Here is a 19,997-nt window from a genome sequence, read left to right as displayed (position 1 = left end):
ATACTCAATACTCCAATTAGTAGGTTACACACAGAGACATCAAAAAAAAAAAAAGAAAAAAAAAAATCTAGGATTCCCTTTCTTGTTCAACAATAAATCTGGTTATGTGTGATAAGGGAGTAGTTTGGCGTTAGAAAACCTAAAATGAAGATGACTGTACAGAAGAAAGTGGACATTCTCTCTAAGTATTTTACGAATCAATTGCAGTTGCTCTTTTAGGGCTTTGGTACCAATTTTATGCATTAAAAACTCCTTGAAAACTTTAACGCCTTGTCAAATTGTTGAGTTAGATGATTATTTTAGAAATTAGATCAAATTTAAGAATCTTATACCAAAATGTAATAAGTAGACATATTTATAAATCCATAAAATGTTGAGTTTTATTAATGGTCAATTCATAGAAAATTTTAAGGTAAACAGTGTCATTTAATTTATTTCAGGAAAGAAAATATCAAACTAAGACAAAGCAATTCATCAATAGTGAAAAAGTGACTTCAATGAAAATGGTTTTTAAAATAAGTTTTAAAAATAGTTTTAGTGGTTCAAAAATTAAGTACATTGTATTTTCAATATTGGAATGCCTTAAGTGAGATAAAAAATTATTTACATATTGAACATTTGAAAACAGTCGTAAAACTCTATTTTGTAGAAGGAAGAGGGACAGAGGATACAAGGGAGGGAAAAATTAAGTCTTATTTTATTGTTCCATACTTTGTATATTTTTAACATTCTGACTAAATATTTACTCTATAAATATGCTACCTATATTTTTCAAAATGTAACAAAAATTACAAATGTGTGTATTAGATAACTTGCAACATCATTAAATGCAAATGAATATAAGTATATAAAAATAGCATGCTAATATTGCTATGTAGTATTTCTTAAGCAGGGAAAATCTTTTTGAAGATAATGCCTTGCTTCTAGTGGAAATTAGCAAAATCAGATTGGGGTTAGTAATAGCCTTTCAATATTTTGTGATGCAAAAGTCATTTTGAAAGTTTATTTTTAGTTGGTATATCAAAATTCTGGATAGCTCTGTGAACATTCCGTAATAAAATATCTCCCTCTCTCTTTTAAAAACATTTTCTATATTCCAAGTTCAGAATGATGACTCGATTCTTCCAATTAATACTTAGTTTGAAAGTTCTTGCCCAACATAGGTTTTGCATCCTCGATCTTCAGTTTTATGTCATATTCATGCATGTCTTATCATAAATGATTTTTAAATAACTTCGTTATGTGTTCAGTCTAAAGACTCATTGAATTTAGTGATGATAGGGGGAAAAATCTTGAGAATATAGATCTTATTGGGAATTTGATATTTTTCTTAGAATCTGAACCTTCTTCCTGAATTTAAGTTCTAAAACTAAGTCCACTGGCTCAAATAAATTAAGACAGCACTTAACCGAAATCTTGAATTGCTGGCAAGCCAGTGGATCTTAAGCTGAAGAATAAAATGCCAAAGAGGAAACTAATTTGTTTAAGTGTGAAAGTAGTGACTATCTGGTGATGTTATCACTGAGGATAACCCCTTAGGCCTTGAGAAGTCTCCCTGCCTAGGAGATCCAGGTGAATGTCAATATTGTCTATGTTTACTAAGTAAGGTAGAGATTTCTAAAAGATTCATTTTGAATACACATTTTTATTTAAAGAGCTTCAGCAGATAGCAAATCCAGTCATACCAATTTTGCCCACAGAAATATGAATTTTTTTCTAAAGAATATAGTATATTTGGTATGGAAATGGTGCTTAGTAAGACATTTAAGAAAGAAATAAAAAATAGCTTTTACATGATTAAACCACCTACAAGAAACTAGTGTAAAGAAAGAGAAGACACATCCGCTCAGTTTACTTTTATTTTGGTTTTCTGAGCACCTGTGTTTTGAGTAAGGAAAGATGTCTCCTAGTAGAAGCGGCAGAAAACGCCTTTGGGGGCTGACTTCCAGTGGGAAGCCGTGGGAAGCACTTTGTTGCTGTTCAGTCGCTCAGTTGTGTCTGACTCTTTGCAACCCCATGGACTGCAGCATGCCAGGCCTCCCTGTCCTTCACCATCTCCCGGAGCTTGCTCAAACTCATGTCCATTGAGTCGGTGATGCCATCCAAGCATCTCATCCTCTGTTGCCCCTTCTCCTCCTGCCTTCTATCTTTCCCAGCATCAGGGTCTTTTCTAATGAGCCTGCTCTTCGTATCAGGTGGCCAAAGTATTGGAGCTCCAGCTTCAGCATCAGTCCTTCCCATGAATATTCAAGATTGATTTCCTTCAAGATTGGCTGGTTTGATCTCCTTGTGTTTACTGAAACCAATGTAAAGAAATGACAAGTCATCCTTCTCAATTTGTCCTGAAAAGTGATTCCAGTGCTAACCTGAGTTTTTCAGAATCTGTTGGCCAATATGCAAGCGACAATAAATAGGAATTATATGTAATTTGAGAATTTATTTGATATCTAAATATGATTTTCCCTTATTAAAGACCTAAAGGAAAGGCTACAAGAGGGTATCGATGGCAGGCCATGTCCACAGCAGTTACAGCTGTGCAAACAAGAGGGATAAATTACGTCTTTTGCTGGAATTTGGCAATAGAAGTAAGCGATTATCCATATAATCACTTTTTCAGAAGAAGCTTTTCTTGAAAGCAAAGATCTTGCTGTTTATAGAAATTGATTTTACGAATAAAGAAATGTTTGTAGGCGCAGAAAGCTTTTAAATAGATGAGACACAGCCTTTGGGTATAAAAGGGTCACTAATAATATGAAATACATGCCATGCAGTGTTGATAAACTGATTTATCCAAACATTAATCGTCCCTACTGGTTCTCACAACTGGAACTGATGTAAATGTGTTGTGTCTTTCAGTCACTAAGTTGTGTCCCACTCTTTATGACCACATGCAATGCAGCACGTCAGGCTTCCCAGTCCTCCATTATCTCCCGGAGTTTGCTCAAACTCCTGTCCATTGACTCAGTGATGCCATCCAACCATCTTATCCTCCGTTGCCCGCTTCTCCTCCTGCCCTCAGTCTTTCCCAGAATCAGGGTCTTTTCCAGTGACTGGGCTCTTTGCATCAAGTGGTAAAAGTATGAAGCTTCAGCTTCAGCATCTGTCCTTCCCATGAATATTCAGGATTGATTTCCCTTAGAATTGACTGGTTTGATCTCCTTGCAGTCCAAGGGACTCTCGAGAGTTTTATCCAACATCACAGTTCAAAAGCATCAATTCTTCGGTGCTCTTTATGGTTCAACTCTCACATCCATATTTGACTACTGAAAAAACCATACCTTTGACTATACAGACTTTTGTTGGCAAAGTGATGTCTCTGCTTTTTAATATACTGTCTAAGTTTGTGATAGCTTTTCTCCCAAGGAGCTAGAGTATTTTAATTTCATGGCTGCAGTCACTGTCCACAGTGATTTTAGAGTCAAGAAAATAAAATCTGCCCCTGTTTTGTGAGACACCACTAATAGATGCTCATTCCCTACCCCTAGGTCTTTTATTTGAGGGAAGGAATTAAAAACTCGAAGGAAACTTGACAGATATTAATCATGATTTCTTAAGTGTTTAAGTTGCAAATGAGCTTTGCTTTTCCTCCACATATAAGATAATAACTCTAGTTTGTGCTTTAGAATCAGTATAAAATTTTATTGGCAAAGGATTTAATATTTTTGGATCCTCTTTTTAAATAGTTATTTATAGGTTTTTCAGTGTAAGCCAGGGACAGACTTTAGACCAGTAAACAAGATATGTCCACCATTCATGGTCTCCATCATTCCATCATTTTGTGAAGGGAAATAGGCAACAAGCACTTATTATGAGGGAAACACATGATTATTAAAGTTCTTTTAAAATTATTATTATAGCTTCTTTCAGATAAACCAGAATAGATCTGATAGTTACTAACTTGAAAATGAGAAGAGAGTGCTATGATAAGGAATGACTTGGTGGCTTTTTTAGATGTGGTTGTCTAGAAGGTCTGCTGAAAAGGTGATGTATCATCAGGGACCCCAGTAAAAGCGGCAGCCAAGAAGAGAGGAGCACGTGCTATCATAGAAAAAGTGTAGACTGTTGCAAACCTGCCACCGTTTAAATCCTTTCTACGTCATTCTTAAACCTTGACATCTGGAGAATTCCACCCCCTTGATAAAAACTTTACAGAATTTTGAGAACAATGACCTTTTCATCACAGAGTTTTGAGAAGAATGAGGTAACATGTTGGATGTCCAGAGCAAATTTAAATTTCCATAATAATTTATGAAGTACTGACACAGCTTTATGAATTCACTCCTTGGAGTATCTAGTCAAATAAACAAGTGTTGGACTATTTTATCACTCCTGTGCCCCTTCCTTTAAATTGGTGATTCTGTATCACATGGAGAAAAGATAACATGCCCACAAACAGCAGAAAAAAAGAGCATCGCTCCTGAAATTCCCGTAGACCAAGTCTCCTTGAGGAGCTTTGTTAGAAGCATTCATGGTAGATTTTTGATCATCTCCTCAGAAACCACCAACACGGTGCTTGATGGGGATTAATTAAGGTGCTGTTCCTCCCAGGGAATGCCAGACTGAGATGACCACACCCAAGAAACTTAGACACATGTGCCCTAGCTGGAGTGTGCTCGCTGGGCTTGGCATGTCAACCACAGGTTCTTGCGGAGTTCAGTGAAATGAGCGTGGTGCCTCCCAGTGCCCGGCGCAGGGTACACGCGCCGGGCGAGGAGGGGAGTTCTTTGATGAAAACGATAGTTTGATGGTACTTGGAGTGACTCACACCTAAACAGTTTTGGAGTTTTGTCATCTCATCAGTGTGCAGCCCTAAAATATATACGTGTGCACAAACGGCTGCAGGTATGCGTCTGTGTGTATATATGTGTATACATTGTGTGTATATATATGTGTATACATTGTGTGTGTATATATGTGTATACATTGTGTGTGTATATATGTGTATACATTGTGTGTGTATATATGTGTATACATTGTGTGTGTATATATATGTGTATACATTGTGTGTGTATATATATGTGTATACATTGTGTGTGTATATATGTGTATACATTGTGTGTGTATATATGTGTATACATTGTGTGTGTATATATGTGTATACATTGTGTGTGTATATATGTGTATACATTGTGTGTGTATATATGTGTATACATTGTGTGTATATATATGTATATATACACATTCCAGTGAGCTACATCTGCATGATAACCAAATAAATCAATCATTGGTTTATAATAAGTCCACAATCCTGATTCTGAGGCCAAAATTCTATTGTGTTTACTCTGATAACTATGGGTAAATTCTCATTCTCAAGATTGCAGTTGACTCATAACCGGTCTATATTGCAATATCCTATATTTTTAATACATAAATATTTCAATCACCATAAAATAAATACAGACCAAATCCATTATTGATGTAATCCCAAAATGATTCATCTGCATCATAAATATTATAGGTTTTATCCTTTTATATGTTGTTTTAATTATTATTTTGCTTTTCACTTCTTTTATAAATATGTATTTTTTTAATCTTAGACTGTAGAACTTTGTATGACCCATTACAGACCATTTTAATGCTATGCTTTAGAAAAGTTTAAATTAGTCTCAATTTTCTATTTGTCAAAATTTCTAGCTAGATCAAAATTCCATTTCAGGTCCATAGCAGCTTTGTTCTCAATCTGAAAAGTGCAGAGAGACTTTCTGTCTCAGTGTAGCATATACTGTTTGATAAAGAATGACGTTATTTCATGTCATGACAAGGAAAAAACTCTAGGAAAGGTACAAATCTTGTATCATTCTATGCGTATGTTAAAAGTTATATATCTAAAGAACAAATAGCTCAATTAAAGAGCAATTGCTCCTAAGTGATCATCTAAATGGTGTCTTTTCATTTTGAATGGATCCCTCTCATTGTGCAATTAAAAGATGGTATATTCCAAGTCTGTTCAAGTTCTTTTCAGAAAGTTAAAGATTCCTTCTTTCAATAATATTCTGTCTCAATATATTAAACTTTTATGTAATCAAACTTCTCAGTTTTAGAATATTTAAAGTGACGTTTATAAAGGCCTTTAGAAATCTTGGTCTACCACCTCCAGTTTAGAGATGACCATCCTGAAGTTCTAAGTGGTCAGATCACAAGAAACCATGCTTTATATTTTTCAACTGGACTTACTATATCAGCATATAGTTTGTAAAAGTATAATTTCAAAATGTAAAATTACAACTTTTGGGCAAATATAAAATGGATTATGTATAACAATTTGCATTCTTAAATTTATATATTTATTAAAATTTATATACATATCCATTTATAAACTAATATACATATCCATTGCTTAAATGTGTATGTATATACATTTTATTTAATTCATTAATTAATGAAGGATATCAGTATCATATTTGAAAAGCATTTAAAAAACAGAGGCTATATTCACAATTTTAAAAAGAAGTATTAGGGTAAGATTGTGGAGTTTAAAAAAAAATCTTTGGGATTATCTGTTTCATCAGACAAAAATTATTTGCATTTCTATGAGACATAAACCTAAAAGTTAGCAGTAACTTGACTAAATCTAGGACTTTTAACCAGTATTAAACAGTGGGATGAACTAAGTCCCTTTTCTTAGACAGGGTCAATATATTACTGAAGGTACTTTCTGTTCATCATTTTGCCTTAGTTCTATAATTCAGGTCAGATATTGACCAACTAAGCCTGTTTGCCAAGTCCAGCGCATCAGCTTCTTGTAAGTGAGATCTTATTGGAGCACAGCTTTGCCTTGATTATTTCCAAAGGCGTGTCGAGAGTGTTAATTTACTGTAGCTGCCTGCTAGTCTTTGCTTTAAGTTCTTACAGTATTGAGCAACCACGAGTGCCACAAAATTTACTTCCATCTGGAAATTTTCATAAGGAATCTTAAGTTGAGCTTTTTAGAATTTTGTTTTAGTTCCACTTCTACTGTGAGGCTAGGAAACCAACCCCAGAAGACTCTTTCCACTAGATTTCACCTGCAATACCTTTGCTTTTAGGTGAAATCTTCTCTTTTAGAGTTCCCTCAAATTTGCTGAGGTCCCTAGTGTGCTGAAAGTAACCTTTTTACTATCTGGGAGCTTGGGAAAGTTGTCTAAGCCATGTGGGTTTAGAAGCCTATCCCTGAGGGTCTGTTCTTTGAAGAGTACTTGGTGTTGTCCTTATATGAGGCTCTGGGACTGACCGCCTTTGTTGAAGTCACCAAATCAAGCCCATAGCTTACAGCAGAGCCTCAGGCAGGCAGCAAGAAGCAGAGAGCTGTTTGATAATGAGACTAATGGGCTGTGGTCAATTTATGACGACAACCAGTGACGTCAGAAGCAGAGGGGAACAGAATTCTTTAATAGGCTTTCATAATGGTTTGACCAATGCTTTCTCTGAGGAAAAAGAACATATTATGGAAGGCACCAAAGAATCTCCAGAGCCTTCCCTCCAAAGCATCTAGTTTCCAAAATACTTTTATTAATATTTTATCTATGCAAATTAGGCTAAAGAAGTCTGAATCTCTATTTGATTTTGCAATTCTTCCCATGCAGCTCTTATATAATAAGGTTGTACTTATTATTAACTATGAAACTGACAAACAAACCTAATTATTTCTAGCATTTTTTTCACTTTTATAAAGAAATAAATCTTTGTGATTATCAGGTGTTCTCTGAGAAATCTCAAAAATAATTTTACAAGTGAATTTTAGGGGCTTTCAAGGGTGACCTCCAAAGCTACTAAAGTCTAATTTTATGATCATGCCTCTCTGGAAAATATAAAATGAACAAATGTCAGCAATTTCACATAATTTATTGTTTAATAAGGAAACCAGATGTTACAATGACTTTGGAGAAGATGTGAGATATTTTATATATATATATATATATGTATGGAAATTAAGAAAGGTATGTGAAAGTAAAATTATTGCATCAGATTTATACATATATATGTGAAAATCTCTCAGTTGTGTCCGACTCTTTGTGACCCCATGGACTGTAGCCCACCAGGCTCCTCTGTCCATGGGATTAGCCAGGCAAGAATACTGGAGTGGTTTGCCATTTACTCCTGCAGGGGAGCTTCCCAACCCAGGGATCTCTTAAATTGGCATTTACTGCTATGCTACCTGGGAAATCCCAAATATGGCTATTAAAATTTAGCTCAAATTAATTAAAATTGGACATATTAAAACTCTGAGGTCCTCAGTCACACTGTCCACTTTTCACGTGCTTGGTGGTTGTATGGGCTTACTGGCTAGTACTGAGTGGCTTCCGTACTGGGCAGCATTTCTATCTTCTTGGAAATTTCTCTGAGACAGCACTGTGCCTGCCTAGACAATCCTTAGGCAGTCATTGACCCTTTATGATGCTAAACAGTTAAGTTCCCCACCATTTGCCTTATTTTCAAATTTCAGAAAAATCTTGCGACAGTTTTTTTAATTGTGACAGAATTTATAACCATCTAAAAATAAAACTCAATAGTAAAGGACTGCTATCCAAATAGGCTTTATATATAGTATGATCGGGGCTTCCCAGGTGGCTCTAAAGTAAAGAATTTGCTTGCCAATGCAGGAGACGCAAAAGAAGCAGGTTGGATCCCTGGGTCGGGAAGATTTCCTGGAGGAGGAAATGGCAACCCACTCCAGTATTCTTGCCTGGGAAATTCCATGGACAGAGGAGCCTGGTGCTCTACAGTCCATGGGTCAGCAAAGAGCTGGACAAGACTGAGAGACTATCCTGCCAAAACAGGATAATTATATGATACTTCATATATTTTGGTAGCAATGCACTTTAGAGAAATGCACACAATGATACCTACCAAAATATGTATCATCAAATGACTAAATTTGGTTCAGTTAGGAAACCATAAGAGCTGGGATGTTGTGAATGTTTCTGATAAACAAGAGGAGGGTCAAAACAGAAACAGGACAGCCATAGTATCTAAGGAAAATTTTGCCTTTTGCATCACATAGCATTTTATTTTTCTGTGCTTAATTATGATAAATGGAATTGCACATATTTCCATGAAAGTAACTTCTGTGTTAAATAGAACCTAGGTTTTACACGAATGCTCAGTAGTGCAGAAGGAAAACAAACATTATCAAACTAGGATACTATTTTAAAATTGTGAGAATTACTTATGTAACAGAGAACTGCTTTATCTTGGATTTCTCATTAGCAAAATGAAAGCATTAGTTCCCTGAGTTTCTTTATTGTAAATCTGTAAATGTAAATTTAATTTATCAATCTAATAGCTCTTAGTGGCTATTGTACAAACAAGATGGAAACAGTATCTGCCCATATAGAGGGTGCAGACTGGTAAGGGAGGCAGAAAATAAACACACTAATAATTAATTGCAAACACTGTAAGTTTTGTGAAGAAGTATCCTGAGAGCATATGAGGGGACACTCTTTCCTAGTCTGTTGGGATTGGAGCTGGGTATGTATCTGAAGGTGTGCAGTCAAGAGAGTCATCTTTAAGAAAGTGATGTGTAAATCAGGATGTAGAGGATAAGGAGGGATTTTCTAGGTAAAGGAGAGTCATGGAGGATTGAACATTTCTTAAAGGAAACGTCATATAGAAGGTCACTGACCAAGGAGGTAACATGAACATTTGAGAGTTCAAATGGATGAAGATGTGATGACTTGAACTGTTTTTCCAATGTTATTTTTCCCTTTTTGGCCTAAAGAAAGAGTACAGATTGGCACAGATTACCTTTTTATATCAAATTGCGACAAGGAAATACCTAAGTAGATAAAATCCTTGCGACCTACTTCTCATGCAGAATTGCCCAAAACGTGTCCCTCTGAGGAAGAAAGCTGCTTTTAGAGCACTCAACTTGACCTTCCGCTAAGGCCTAAAATGGAAGAGGTCAGTTTCTAATCACGTCTTAATGTACTGCTTCACTGTTGACTCTCTGGGCTGTTTATGCAAACAGAATTTCTTATAAATAAAAGTGAAGCCTTGGATAGGCTTATTGACTTTGGGTATAACTGCAGGTCTTGAGGTAATCAGAGAAAAAGAGTTACTCTCATTGCCTGGGACAATAACCAAATGGCAACCCACTTAAGTATTCTTGCTGGGGAAATCCCATGGACAGAGAAGCCTGGTGGGCTACAGTCCATGGGGTTGCATCGAGTCGGTCATGACTGAGCAAACACACACAATGTCTGAATAATTCAACCTTTATTTATAGTATCAATTACAGATCATCCACATTCAGATACATAGATGGCATTGTATTTGATTACAGAATTTTAGATTAGATAATGAATGGATGGATCAAAATTTTCTTTTGAACTTTATCTGGAACATTATCTTGGCATCATCTTTCTTCCTGCCCACACACGTTTCATGATGTGTTTGTCCCACCATTATAAATTCACTGCTGTATTTGATATTTTTTCTAGAATATGACTGCATAATAATCTCTATTTCCAACACTTAACATATTGCTTGGCCAGTGATGTTCAGTATGTGTTTATTAGGAGACCAAGATAATCATGATGGTGTGATCACTCACCTAGAGCCAGACATCCTGGAATGTGAAGTCAAGTGGGCTTTAGAAAGCATCAGTATGAACAAAACTAGTGGAGGTGATGGAATTCACCTCATGGAATTCCAGCTATTTCAATGGAATTTGATGGAATTTGAGCTATTTCAAATCCTAAAAGATGATGCTGTGAAAGTGCTGCACTCAATATGCCAGCAAATTTGGAAAACTCAGCAGTGGCCACAGGACTGGAAAGGGTCAATTTTCATTCAAATCCCAAAGAAAGGCAATGCCAAAGAATGCTCAAACTACCACACAATTGCACTCATCTCACACGCTAGTAAAGTAATGCTCAAAATTCTCCAAGCCAGGCTTCAGCAATACATGAACTGTGAACTTCCAGATGTTCAAGCTGGTTTTAGAAAAGGCAGAGAGAGGAACCAGAGATCAAATTGCCAACATCCGCTGGATCATGGAAAAATTAAGAGAGTTCCAGAAAAACATCTATTTCTGCTTTATTGACTATGCCAAAGCCTTTGACTGTGTGGATCACAATAAACTGTGGAAAATTCTGAAAGAGATGGGAATACCAGACCACCTGACCTGCCTCTTGAGAAACCTATATGCAGATCAGGAAGCAACAGTTAGAACTGGACATGGAACAACAGACTGGTTCCAAACAGGAAAAGGAGTATGTCAAGGCTGTATATTGTAACCCTGCTTATTTAACTTCTATGCAGAGTACATCATGAGAAACGCTGGGCTTGAAGAAGCACCAGCTGGAATCAAGATTGCTGAGAGAAATATCAATCACTTCAGATATGCAGATGACACCACCCTTATGGCAGAAAGTGAAGAGGAACTCAAAAGCCTCTTGATGAAAGTGAAAGAGGAGAGTGAAAAAGTTGGCTTAAAGCTCAACATTCAGAAAACGAAGATCATGGCATCTGGTCCCATCACTTCATGGGAAGTAGATGGGGAAACAGTGGAAACAGTGTCAGACTTTATTTTTCTGGGCTCCAAAATCACTGCAGATGGTGACTGCAGCCATGAAATTAAAAGACGCTTACTCCTCGGAAGGAAAGTTATGACCAACCTAGACAGCATATTCAAAAGCAGAGACATTACTTTGCCAACAAAGGTCCGTCTAGTCAAGGCTGTGGTTTTTCCTGTGGTCATGTATGGATATGAGAGTTGGACTGTGAAGAAGGCTGAGCACCGAAGAATTGATGCTTTTGAACTGTGGTGTTGGAGAAGACTCTTGAGAGTCCCTTGGACTGCAAGGAGATCCAACCATTCCATTCTAAAGGAGATCAGTCCTGGGTGTTCTTTGGAAGGACTGATGCTAAAGCTGAAACTCCAGTACTTTGGCCACCTCATGTGAAGAGCTGACTCATTGGAAAAGACTCTGATGCTGGGAGGGATTGGGGGCAGGAGGAGAAGGGGACGACAGAGGATGAGATGGCTGGATGGCATCACTGACTCGATGGATGTGAGTTTGAGTGAACTCCGGGAGTTGGTGATGGACTGGGAGGCCTGGCGTGCTGCTATTCATGGGGTTGCAAAGAGTCGACTGAGACTGCAAACACTACTGAGCGACTGAGCTGAACTGAAGCAAGTGAATTTTCCCCCTGGTGGCTTACCTGGTAAAGAATGGCTTCCCTGGTGGCTCAGCTGATAAAGAATCTGCCTGCAATGGGGGAGACTTGGGTTCTATGATTGGGGTTGGGAAGATCCCCTGGAGAAGGGAAAGGCTACCCACTCCGGTATTCTGGCCTGGAGAATTCCATGGACTGTATCGTCCATGGGGTCACAATGAGTCAGACACGACTGAGCGACTTTCACAAGCAAGTGAATAAATGAAGGATTGTAGATTTATAAATATATCAAGAAAAAGAAAAAGACCTTAAAATATCTGGTTGAATCTCTTAAAAAAGTTTTTCATCATATATGGAAGTAAGTTAATAGTATCTAATTTATTTGATTAAATAATATTGATGAGGCAAGCGCTTTTCAAGGATGGTATTATCAATCTCATGAACAACATTCAACTTTTATTGAATGCCTCTTCAGTACAAGTACAAGTGCAAGTCACTCAGTCGTGTCTGACTCTTTGCGACCCCATGGACTCTACAGTCCATGGAATTCTCCAGGCCAGAATACTGGAGTGGGTAGGTAGCCTTCCCTTCTTTGGTACAAATCAGCCATAAAAAATTAGAGGTATCAGGCATGGTTCTTACCTTCTAGGAATTTGTGACAAAATTGAAAAGCAAAGGTATTTGCTTAAAAATATTATGTCTAATATAGAAAACGTGCATGTGTGTTCACGATAAGTCATTTCAGTCGTGTTTGACTCTTGCGACGCTATGGACTGTAGCCCGCTGGCTCCTCTGTTCATGGAATTCTCTAGGCAAGTATATTGGAGTGGGTTGCCATGCCCTCCTCCAGGGGACCTTCCAGACCCAGGGACTGAACCCAAGTCTCTTATGTCTCCTGCACAGGCAGGCGGGTTCTTGACCACTAGCACCACCTGGGAAGCCCCATAGGAAATGTGTACTGGAAGTCAACTGAGGACAATAAAAAGTGAGAGATGCCAGAGTTAGGAAGGTTAACAGCAAGGACATTCTGAAAGCCAGGTAACATTCAAAGTCACAAGAGGGAAGAGATTTCATCAAACACTAAGCTCCTCTAATTGTTCATCGATGACTAACCACTGACTCATAATCTTGTCCTTTCCCATATATTTCTCACTATTTTATAGCTGACTGCCTTTGAAGACATTATTTATATCTTCCACATAAAAACAACTGAAAAAGAGAATGAAATTAGTATCTGTTGACCACCTACTATATCCCAGACATTGTAGTCAGAATTTTATATAATATATCCCTACCTCAAACATTTTTTAGAACATAAACACATTCACAATGTTTTTTAAAGATTTAAAAATATTTTTATCTGCATCTTTTATGACAGAGCCTAACCTGGACAAGAACCTTTTTTCCCCCATAAAACAACTTTCTTGTGGTGTACTTACAGAAAACAAAGACTTATTTTATATTCACAGCTTAATGGGTCTTGCCAAATGTATACTCCTTTATGTTCAATCAAGATAGAGAATATTATCTTCAACCCCCAAATTCCCTGATGTTCTTTTGCAACCCGTCTTGGCCTTAGACTGCTTCTGATATGCTGTTGGTCATTGTAAGTTCATTTGACTTATCAGGAATTACATCTAAGTGCAATTATATGGTCTGTACCCTTTTGTATATGGCTTGTTTCATATGGAATGTTTTTGAAATTCACCCAGGTCCTTGCATGTAGAGGTGGTTAAAGATTTTTGTTTTTAATTTCTTAGTAGTATTTCACCTTATGAATATATTGCAGTTTGTCTATCCATTCTCCTGCTGATGGGCATTTACATAGTTTTCATTTGGGAGGATGATAAAACTGGAGTGAACCTTGATTTTCAAGGCTTTGTGTGGAAATGTGTCTTTATCTCTCCTGGTGAGCACGTGAGAGTGGCATTGCTGAGCTATATCCCCAGTGCACATTTCGCTTTGTGTTTGGGGCATTTTGCTTTTCCAGCAGAAATGTATGAGAGGTCCAGTTTCTCCTTATCTTCACTAGTACCTGATATTGTTAATATTTTCACGTTAACTTCCCTGTTGGTGCGTAGTGGTATCTCACTGTAAATTTAATTTGCATATCAAATTAAATCCATCTCTGACAGACTAATGGTATTGAGCATCTTTACTTGGGCTCATTAGACATTTGTTTGTCTTCCTTTGAGAAGTATCTATTCAGATCTTTTGCCCACTTTTGTGTTAAGTTGCTTGTGAGAGAGTGGTAAGAGTTCTCCATGTTTTATGGATGCAAATCCTTTGTAAGATACACGTATTACAGATCTATTCTCTCCTTCTATGTCTTTTTTAAAAAGAAGACTCATTTTTAGGGCAGTTTTAGGGTCATCCCAAAGTTAAGAGGTAAGTACCAAGAGTTCCCATATATCCCCTCTCCCATTATCAACATCCTCCACAAAAGTAGCACGTTCGTTAGTTGATGAGCTACACTAACACATCATTGTCACTCCGAGTCCATTGTTTACCTTAGGGTTCACTCTTGTTTTACATTCTATGGGTCTGAAAAAAATACATAATGACTTATGTCCGTTGTTACAGCATCACGAGGACTATTCTCACTGCCCTAAAGTCCTCTGTTCTGTGCCTGTTCGTCCTTGCCCTCTCAGACCTCCACAGCCACTGAACTTTTTATTGTCTCCATAGTTTTGCCTTTTCCAGAATGTCATATAGTTGCAATCACGTGGTGTGTAGCCTTTGCAGATGGGCTTCTTTCACTTAGTTATATGCAGATAGGTCTCGTCCATGCCTTCTCATAGCTTGATAGTGCATTTCTCTTTAGTGCTGAATAATATTTCATTGTCAAGATGTACCACGGTTTATTCATTTACTTACTAAAGGGTATCTTGGTTGCTTCCAAGTTTTGGCAATTATGAATAAAGCTGCTGCAAACATCCATGTGCAGATTTTGCATGGACATAAATTTTCAATTCATTTGAATAAATACCAAGGAGGAAGCATGATTACTGGATTGTATGATGAGAGTGTGTTTAGTTTTGATTGCCATTTTATTTTCATAGGTTTCTTTTTTTTTTTTTTTTTTACTAAGAGCAGTAGGTTTTAATTTGATACAGTCCCTTTTACCTCTTTTTGTCTTTTATGGTTTGCACATGGTCTGGTGGCAATTTCACATGTCTAGAGGGAGAATTCACCCCATGCTTAATACTATTAAAGTTCAGTTACTTGATTGACTCTACATGAGGCAGTAATATTGAGGATTATCGCATAAGAGTGATTTTATCTTATACATTTATTAACCAGTGCTCTGGATAATGAAGTGATTCATAGGCACTGTCCTCCTAACTGCCTGAATGTCAAAGCAGAAAGAGTTATAGAGTTGCGGGGTCAGGAAGGAAATGATAAGACATCCTTTCCATCCATTGGATAAACACTTTAACAGTCAGATCATTTGTCTAATGCACATTTCCAGAACCTGTTTTCATCATAAGCAGCAATGTAGCATAACTCATCTGGATGTTAGAGCAGGAAAAGAAATAAGAACCATCTCTCCTTTTTGTTATTATAAGATGCCTGCCTGACTTTCCACAGCTTAGCAGTGGGACATTTGCAGTCAACATATCACTTGATTTCAAGTAGAATCATGCCTTGGGAGCGGCTAAATGGTCCTCTGGGCAGAGTGGGAGCCTTCTAATCAAACGAAGCCCAGGCATGTATGCTAGGCTAGCAGAGTGAGCAGGTCACTGAAATGTCCTGAGCCACGGTTTCCATCATCTGTAAGATGTGAAGATTTGAGTATATACATCGAAATATAGCAGGCTCTCACTAGATGGGTCTTTTTTTTTTTTTTTTTTTTTACTAATTGGTGATATAAATAATGAATTAGAGGGAAATTTTATTTCTGATGCATTTTTTATCATTAGAAGAAAGAGAACTGACAAATTCAGGACAAACATATCAAGATTAAAAACTTGGTCTTTGTTTTCCATAAATCCCACCTAGGTTTTTACTCATGATCATAACCTAATTGTGGTATTGTTTTTCACAAGAAGCATGTCTTAGAAGAGATGGATATTGAATTATGTTATTACTATACAAAACCAGAGAACAAAGTGGCATCACAATTATTTTCAAATCTTAGGCAAACAGATATTATTGAGGGACCATGTTTTTCTATGAGACCTCTTAAAATTTTGAATAATAAATTACCCTGCTGATTCAAAACCCAAACAATAAGGCTACACCAAGAAGGCTTAACCTCCACTGTTCCCCCCATCTGGAAAGTTCTCCTTACCTTGTTCCCTAAGCTAATCAGTTTTATTACCTACTCTGTTTTTTAAGTCAATTTGAACAAATATGGGCTTCCCTGGTGGCTCAGACTGTAAACAATCCTCCTGCAATGCAAGAGACCTGGGTTCAGTCCCTGGGTCAGGAAGATCCCCTGGAGGCAAGCATGGCACCCCACTCCAGTACTCTTGCCTGGAAAATCTCGTGGACAGAGGAGCCTGGTGGGCTACAGTCCACGGGGTCGCAAAGGGTCGTACATGACTGAACGACTAAGCACATAGACAAAAGTTAGTATACTGCATACTCTGTTGTACATGTAGCTTAAAAAAATATATGTGTAGAAATTAACATATCATCCTTACAGGGTGGCCATGCTAAGATTCTGTGTAGCATTCCAACCTTATTGTATGTGCTGCTGAAGCAAAAACCCTGCAAGTCCTTTGCTAAATAAAAAAAGTGACCTACCTCTCCACCTTGATGACTCAGTTCGCTTCTTGCCTAGAGGCAGAAAGTGGCAACAGGTAAGAACTCAAGGCCCCTGGAATTTTTGAAGACATAATTCTAGCATGTAACTGCTCAGGGAAAGAGGCTCTGGGAATTCTGATGTTCTTCCCTCTGGCATAATCAGTCTTGAGGGGTTGGTTTTAGCCTGCAGGCTTATGCTACAAATAGAAGTATGTTTCAGCCTAAAAGTTAATGCGGCTTTTCATTGAAGAGTGAATGTTTTCATGTGTAAAACTTGAAAGGGAAAAGTGTCTAATATAGTCTTACCTCCTGATTAGAGGAAGTGACTGGAAGGAAATCCTTCTAAGGCAATTGCTTGTAGTGCCGACTTACTTGTCACCCTGGAGGAAGCTATAAGCTTCTTGGAACACTGTCTCCCGAGAACATACAGGAGAGGCCTTTCTCTGAGTCATAATGACGGGTGTAGCACGGTGTTGGAGACGCTGTCATAACTGAAGTTTATTTGGTAGCTAAAAGTTCTGAATTCAGTTTCGTCTTTGAGTTTATAAGCATCCCAGCTTGTTTTTCAAAAATCTAAAAGCACTTGTATACAATATACATGTATACATATGCCTTACAACAATGGAAGGCAGGAGCAAGTCAGGGTCAGATATACAAATGTTAAAAAGTATAAGGTCACCTAAGTCATTCATAATTTATTTACTGAAAATTTATTTATATTATATCATATTATATATTATGTATGCTTATGATATGATATATGATATGACTTATATGTGGAATCTAAACAAGTAATACAAATGAACTTATTTACAAAACAGAAATAGACTGTACAGACGTAGAAAACACACTTATGGTTACCAAAGGAGAAAGAGGGGAGGGATAGATTAGGAGTTTGGGATTAACAGATACCTACTATATAAAAAATAGGTAACAACAAGGACCTTCTGTGTAGTTCAAGGAACTATAGCCAACATTTTTAATAATCTGTAATGAAAAAGAATAGACATCTACATGTATGTACAACTGAATCCCTTTGCTGTTCACCTGAAACTATACTTCAATTAAAAACAATAATGATTAAGAAAAGAATTCACCTGTTATTTCCTCAATAGATTTACCTTTATTTCTGTTTTACTTCTGCTAGTCATCAGGTTCATTTGCATTTACTGAGTGCAAAGCAGGTCTGTAAAAGAACAGGTGCCCTGAAGACAGGCGTAAACCCGTCTGGTGGCCACTGTTTCTGGGTTGCTAGATTGTAAGAGAGAACCGGGCAAGCCACGAGGAGCAACAGCGACTTAAACATCAAGACCAAGTGTTCTCAGTTGTGTAACATCGTGGTTTCCTCTGCAGATAGTGGCTCCATCCCAGGACATTGTTGGCAGGGCTCATCTTCTCAAGAATGTGTAAGGAAACCCTGTAAGTTTTACATCCATGTCAACTCATACTATAGGGACAACGGCTGGCAGAAATCAGACCCAGTTCTACTTTTGGAAGCCACAGGGGCTGGCTATCCTCAAAAGTGTCCTTCCACCAGGATTTTTTAGCAATCTAGACAGAAACAGAATAATTTTCCTTCTTGGTCCTGTGTAACATCATTTCTTCAAGTGTGCAAGGACATCACCCTTATTGTCTGTACCAAGTATGGCACATCCGGCCCCTTATTCTGGACTAGCGTGTGAAGTATCATTCAGCCTAGCATGTTACTCTGCTTTTGCATGCTGTGGTTTTCAAGATTCTACATCCTCATAACTGACTTATGAGTTTTTTTAGTAGAGGTATTCCATTTTCAGTCAATAAATATTGAGTGCAACTATGTGCCAGATCCTCTTCTAGGGGCCAGGGATAGAATCCCCTGATATTCTGGAGCTTTGGGAAGGATAACGAATATACAAGTCTATACTTGTTAGCAGGGGATAATTAAAGAAGAGAAAGGGCTGAGAGAGTGTGACTGATTTAGGGTGAATGAGGAGGGAAGGAAACCCTGACCTGCCATCCTTGGGGAGTAACTTGAGTTCAGTGAGTGAACGAGCTACATAGATAACAAATGCAGGAATGGCGGATGGCAGATGCCCTGGGCTTTGCCTGGGACTGTGTTTGCCATATTCAAAGAAGAGCAAGGAGGTACCATGGATGGAAAAATATGTGAGGAGAGAAACAGGAGAGGCGATCAGACACACAAGCAAGAGGCTGAATGGGGAGCATGAATGATTTCATGGAACTGTGGCCTTTATGGCAAGTGAGGTGGGAAGCCATTGAGGGGAGGTGGAGCAAGGAGAGACTGGAGACGTCACGTCAGTGTCTCACTCTGAGGGCCAGGGAGCAAGGGTAGAAACGGAGAGCTCACTTCCAAGGCTGTCACAGTACTCTAGGCGAAAGAGAATAGTGGTTGCAACCAGTAGCTAGAGGACTCAGTCTGACTTAATTGATATCCAGTAAACATCTCTCAAGAGAATTTGGGCCAAGCAATGTGCCCGAGTCTGTGCTATTAACCACTGAACTGTTTGTAAAAAATAAAACAGTAAGTGAATGTTATAATGATGAAATAGATTGATTTCATTCATGTAAAAGTTTTTGAGCCATGGCTACACCTCTTAGACAACTTTTATTGGATCCCTTCAGGATGATTACCAGATATGGGTTTTTAATATTGCTTTTACTTTTCCTAACTCATTTCAGGACAGAGTTCTTATTTATTTTTATCACAAAACATGATAAAAAAGTCTTCTTAGAGAAGATGAAAGCTATTTTTTCTTCCTTTAAAGTTTGGACTGCAAAGATAATAATAAATAAAGCAAAATGATAATTAATACTAGAACTATGAGACCCAGATCATAGGTTTGCCTGTATCTCATCACCTATGGTCTAGACCTATTAGCCTGTTTCTGTCTATAGGAGGATGCATGGACATATCAGAACCAATGCCATCTGGGGAAGAATAATAATTCAAAAGAAGTTATGGGAAGCATCCATTCAGTCAGTCAGTTATTGAACTGTGGCGGTGCGTTGGCCACCGTGCCATCATGTAAAGATGAATATTACAGTCTGGTTGAGGAAACAGCACATAATCTATAGTTACACCAAAGCGTGATGCACAGACCACAGGAGACTTATGTGCAGAGCACCGTGGGAGTAGACGGAGGGAG

General features: G+C 37.7%; 1 protein-coding gene across 1 annotated transcript in view; it reads left to right on the top strand.

The window, feature by feature from the left end:
- RAB27B (RAB27B, member RAS oncogene family) overlaps nucleotides 1-19,997 on the top strand; it is a 185,341-nt gene that overhangs the window by 761 nt on the left and 164,583 nt on the right. The gene's annotated exons all lie outside the window — the stretch shown is intronic.

Source organism: Bubalus bubalis, chromosome 22 (assembly GCF_019923935.1).
Source record: "Bubalus bubalis isolate 160015118507 breed Murrah chromosome 22, NDDB_SH_1, whole genome shotgun sequence".
Classification (NCBI taxonomy): domain Eukaryota; kingdom Metazoa; phylum Chordata; class Mammalia; order Artiodactyla; family Bovidae; genus Bubalus; species Bubalus bubalis.
Note: the sequence above shows the minus strand (reverse complement) of the source record. Positions and strands in the feature narration are given on the sequence as shown.